The sequence below is a fragment of the Abramis brama genome (genome assembly GCF_963993115.1).
Source record: "Abramis brama genome assembly, chromosome: 4".
In the NCBI taxonomy this organism is placed as follows: domain Eukaryota; kingdom Metazoa; phylum Chordata; class Actinopteri; order Cypriniformes; family Leuciscidae; genus Abramis; species Abramis brama.
Window position 1 is genome coordinate 46,928,832 of NC_139966.1, and position 6,056 is coordinate 46,934,887.

The following is a 6,056-nucleotide window of genomic DNA, read 5'->3' on the forward strand; positions in this document are numbered from 1 at the left end:
TAGACTTGCCGAGTTTTTTTTTCAACGGCACCCGCTGTAGATCACTTATAATTTTCCACAGCTCATGTTGTCTGGAGTTTTTTGTCTACTGAAATTTCTTGGAAAGATATTTTCACAGTGTGTCGTCGACAGAACAATCCAAAAGCACATTAAATAACAGTACAACCCAGTGAAGAGATTACAGCCAAAATAACAACAATAACAAATATGGCGCTGCTGTGAATAAGGTCTATTGACTGGAAGGGATTTTCAACCTGTAGCCTACAGAGTATAGACCCAAGAACCTCAACCCCCCCCCCTTTAAACGTTTAATAACTTTAGCCATTTTAAATTGATTACAGTATGTAATTTTTGCCTTGTCAGTAATGTTGTAAATGTTACCAAGTAATTTTTGGAGCCTAGATATTAAAGCAGGGCTCATTTAGGTCATTAGTTTCTCAAAACATTAATCTCCACTGCCACAGACCCTTCATTTCTGGATCATGTCTGCATTAGAGAGTGGGGATCGAAAACCAAGTGAGAGGAGTCTCAGTTTTAGAAGTCACATGATTTGCCAGCCATACTACTGGATCACCCCCCTCACCCGTTCTGTTCAGAAAGACTGGGATGGAGAAATCCACTTAAAATTCCAGGGTGGCTGGTTCTTGAAGGATGGGGGCACTCAGAAATTCTTGCGTGATGACAGCGAGGCTTTGATGTCGGTGTTTTTGTCTCTGGAGAAGCAGGGCAGGGCTGTCTTGAGACAAGAGCGAAAGATCCTATTCTCTAGAGACCCTGATTCACTTTACAGCTCAGACTATACACACACAATCATATAGGCTGAGAGTTTTAAAGCACACTATCCATGTAAATGTGATTGCATTTCAAAGTCTTAGTGAAGTGATTTATTTAGTTAAGAGACTTATAACTGCACTTTATCCCACGCGTCTGGAAGATGCTCTGCTAATTCGTTTTACTATACTTCTTTTTTTTTTTAATTCCCGTTTAATTTTCCTTGCCTTTATTTATAGCATTTCACCGTATTATAAGAAGGTGGCACAGCATGTTTCTCTCTGATGTTTCTTGGCAGGTTTAGTTTGATGGAGTGGGTGGTTTGGCATTCTCTCTAAAGGATTCAGAGGTGTTTTCATTTAGCCTTTTTTTTGTGCCTTTTCACGCTGTTTGCTGTTTATTGTTAACAAAAGTCCTGCCACACACGTTTATAGACAAACCCCATTATACGATTTTAAAGAACAGATTCATCAAAGTTTTTAAAAATGTGAAAAAAAATGTATGGGTGTGCAGTTTGAAAGAAACAAAAAGTCTGTCTCGCAATTAACCCACAATTCCGTGCATCATGGCATGGGTTCCCATAGAAAACCTTGATTTATCAAGGACAATATTGATTTCCAAGCTTAGGAAGTCATGCAAAGTCTTAAAAAGTCATGGAAAATCATAGAAATGTCTGTAGCAAATTGCATACTATTTTAAAAATAATGGTTCTTTATAGGCATCAATGGTTCCATGAAGAAACTTTAACATCCATGGAACCTTTGCATTGCACAAAAGGTTCTTTATAGTGGAAAAGGGTTCTTCAGATTATATTAAAAAAATGATCTTCATTTTTACCCTGTTTACACCTGGTATTAAGTAGCTAAAAATGCATCTTAATACCAGGTGTAAACAAGGCCTGGTTCTTTTAAGAAATGTTCACTGAAAGGTTCTTTGGGGAACCAAAATTGTTTCTTCAATGGCATCACTTTTGAAAAGTCCCTTTTGGAACCTTTATTTCAGTGTATTAATTAAAATTGTTTCAATCTAATAAGTCAAAGACCTCGAAAACCTAGAAATGTGATGCAATTGATTGAACCCTGACAGATACATGTATGTGTTTTGGCCTTAAATCTTAGTAGACCTTTCATTATAAAGCCTATATGTTTGAATCTATATCCAAGGTTCATAAAGTCATTCCTAACACTTAAATGACACCTTGTCAGGAAACTTTGAAGAATGAGGAGTAAGTGTACACATGTGCTTGGCAAGACATTAGGATTCAGTATAAATGTTTAGCTATCTATATACTCGGAAGTCTTTGCGTTATAGAAGCCCAGAGTGTCTGTAACAATGGCACTCGCTTTAAGAGTCAGTGCCCATCCCCAGTATCCGTGCTGCAGTGTTCTCGACCTCTACCTGTAAGCCTACTGTATTTTCCGGCGGGGTGATTATGTATGGGGGGCAGAGCAGATCTAATAAGCTCTTGGCTCAGACAGCCCATTCTCCTGCTCGCCCTTTGATGTCCTGCTTTCATTGCTTCTCTTTTGCTGGGACAATGACGAGAACCTTTCGCCACAGTGGGCATAATGCGCTTGTTGCTTTTGTTGGTTCTGTCTTTCTCCTTCACACCACAGGGGAATTTTCCTGACTGGCACAAACATACTCATACTACCCCACTAGACTGACTTCTCTCGCTTCTCTCTTCTTCACCAGCAGGGCCTTCACATCCGCAAAATGCCTTCAATTAAGCTCTCTGGTGTCAATTTCAAGCATGTGAGTCAGGTTTGTTTAAGGGTGTGTTATACCTTGTTTTTTTCTCGTCATGGGAGCTGAGTTGCCCATCACAGTTTGATACAGGCATCAGGACCACCGTTTCCTTGCAGCAGATTTTCATTTGTGTGAATTTCTGGCGCTGTTTTGACTCCTTTACACATTTTATAAACTACTGCATGTTCTCAGCTGGTCAAAATGACATGTACGCACATATTACATGCGCATTTTGCCCAACACAGCCTTGTTTTGGATGTTTTTTTGTATAGGTTCAGTCTTACGCTAAGCGAACCAGGACTAAATGTATTATTTTCTTAGCAACGATGTGTGGACTTCTCTTTTCTCATAGAATTATTATTACTTTACGCTTTTTAGTTGAGGCCTGTTCACACCAAGAACAATAACCTTATTACCATCCTCACCAACAGGCGCTAACATTCGTAATTAGAATGATTACTACTTTTTACAACTTTGTACTTTATAGTTAAGGCCCATCAAACCAAGAATGCTAACTAGTGTCCACACCAATTAAAGGATGATAACTTTGTTTATGATAAGCAGACGCTGGACTTTTGTCGTCTGCCACTTTAAATGCTCATCCTCTTTAAAGTCGGGTGGATTCTGATTGGATGTCAACAAAAAAAACGTTCTGAAAAGTAAGAGGAGAGAAGTCAAAATACATTTTTGTGGTAACCAACATTATGCCAAGTGCTGTGAATTGAGCTTAACTATTGAATCTGGAATATTCCTGTAAGTACGTCCTGTGAGTATCTTATTTTTGCCCTTCGTTCCGTCCTGTAATCAGAAGGTGAATCGATGATTCTCAGAAGAGCCATTATATGAAGTGTAATGGAGAGAACATTTCAATTTAATTCTCAACAGACCGAATCTTTCTGATGTTTCCCTGCTTCGGCGCCCAGAGGCAGATACAAATGGAACATACCTGTTCCTGCACCTGCTTAACGCAAGTTACCAGATGTTTGGAAAATTCACAGGCACGAAATGACTCAGTGGTTTCCATGGTTACCGCCATTTCATTTGCCTGCTACATTTTTAACATTCCACAAAGTGTTTTTGTTATTGTTGTATTTCCTCCATGAAAGGTGACCTGACAGGGCAACTTCGCGTGGCTCCCATGGGCTCCGCAGGGCAATCATGGTGGGCCAAGCTGCTATGTGATGTGGAACAGTACAAATAATCACCCGGCCAGCTGTTTATTTTCACCTGTCCTCTCTGGCCACCACACCAGCTTCCTCTGGACCGCGGCGGGAAGCACGGCTGATCGAGCGGCGCCCCCCCATAGAGGTTAATTGGTGTAATGTGTGAATGACCCTCCTAGTCGGCATGTGTGTATATGCTCGTATGCACATTGCCATCATTCTTCTTTACCAAGACCTTTTCAACCTTGAAAACCAAAGATTGCTTTTTGAGTGATTGGCTCAAATGATGAGTGCTCTTCCAGGTGGCTGTTGCACAAGGCTTCATGTATTTTGGTAAGTAGACATCAACATTCCAGTTGCATGATGTTACTTTTACCGAAACCAACATCTGACAAATCATCTCATGATGGTGGAGGTGGTAAACATCTGCACCCATTCTATCAGCTTTGCTTTTTTCCACTATACTTGTGACAGGGAATATGTGAATTTTTGGTAAGAAAGCATCATTTATTCTGCACAGGAGAGCAACAAGATACTCATTCACCTGCCAGCGCACACAGAGTTAGACCCACCACAGTGTAGTCCCTCCGCAATCGCACAGAAGCCGCAAGACTGGCCCGTAAAACTCGCTTTATTTTACAATCCTCCCTTATAGAAACCCTGTGGAACAAATGACGGAATAACATTTAAGCAGGTTAATCTAAGAGTCATGTTCCAGCGCTGTGCCATACAGGATCATTAAATAGATCAAAAGACAGTGAAAACATTTACAATGCCTCAAATAAATGATTAAACATAAATTGAACTTCTCTTCATCAAAGAATTTAAAAGAAAAAGTATAAGTTTCCACAAAAATATTAAAGGGGTCATATAATGTCATTTTTGTACAAGCTAATATGATTCTTTAGGGTCTAAATTAAAAGTTTGTAATATACTTTAATTAAAAATTCTCATTAGTATTGTAAGAAAACACTCATTTTACCTGGTCAAAAACAGCTCTGTTTTCAGCACGCCGTTTAAGTGCATGTGTCTTTAAATGATAATGAGCTTTGCTCACCTCGCCCCTCTGTTCTGTGCATACACCGTTTGTAACACAATAACACAATAATAATAACCATAACGCGTCGTTCATTATAAACGTGGGATTATGAATTATATTGATAACGTCGTACATAGAAAACATGCCATAATGTACCTGAGTGTAAAAATAGCCGCATTCATCGTGAAGCGTGCTAGCGATTTGCAAAGATTAATATAAAGATTAATATAAAGGTCAATAAAACATTACACTCACTTCAGTTCTTCTGGAGGTGCAGCAGGAACACGAATAGTTGGTACTGATCCTTTTTTCAGGAGCAGCTTCTTAGCAAATAACCAGCTTTTTACTGACCCTCGTTTGTAAAGCAGTCTGGTGAAATGATTCGCGCAAACATGAAAGCATTGACGTTGATCGTGGGGAATATTCCCTTCGAAAACAAACTCAGCCACTGCGTCTTCAGCGGTTCGGATTTAGGAACATCAATATGATGCTGTGTTCCTTATTACACCCAAGAACAGAACACCACACCACAATCTCTTAGACCGACGCCATTCTACTCAGTGCTCCAGCTATCAACAATGAACGCGCGTCGGCGCGTGCTATGATTGACAGCTCGCTCACGAGGGCGCGAGGGCGGGTCTGTGTTGAAACGCTGCTGTCAATCAACCATCGTGGGAGGGGAGTCGATATTGTGACGTCACAAAATCGAACAGCTTGATTTGAGATGGGAGGAAACATATAAGAAGATTAAAAAAAAAAACACTGGATGGATTTTTATCATTTTATGATGGTTGTGTACAGGCACTGCCAACACACATTTCAGTACAATCAACTTGTAAAAGTGCATGTACCATTATATGACCCCTTTAAGCAGCACAGCTGTTTACAACATTGGTAATGTTTCTTAAGCACAAAATCAGCATATTAGAATGATTTCTGAAGGATCGTGTGACACTGAAGACTATTCAGCTTTGCCATAACAGGAATAAATGACATTTTTTAAATATTAAATGTCACAATACAGTTTTTATTGTATTTTTGATTAAATAAATGCAGCTTTGGTGAGTGTGAGAAACTTCTTTCAAAAACCCCAAATTCTTAAATGTTAGTGTTTACTTTCTGAGCTTTGGCTCTTTCCTATAAATTGTGACTTTGTCTGTAGTTTGCATTCATATTTTATGCCTTGAAGAAAAAAGAAAAAAAGAAAAAAAGTGAATTTTGTTATTTACCCTGTCATTCTGCTTTCAAGCTTCAAAAAACAACTCAAAAGCATCATAAGAGTACTATTACTCCATACAACTTCTGCTATATTTCAACAAAAGTGATTAACGGAC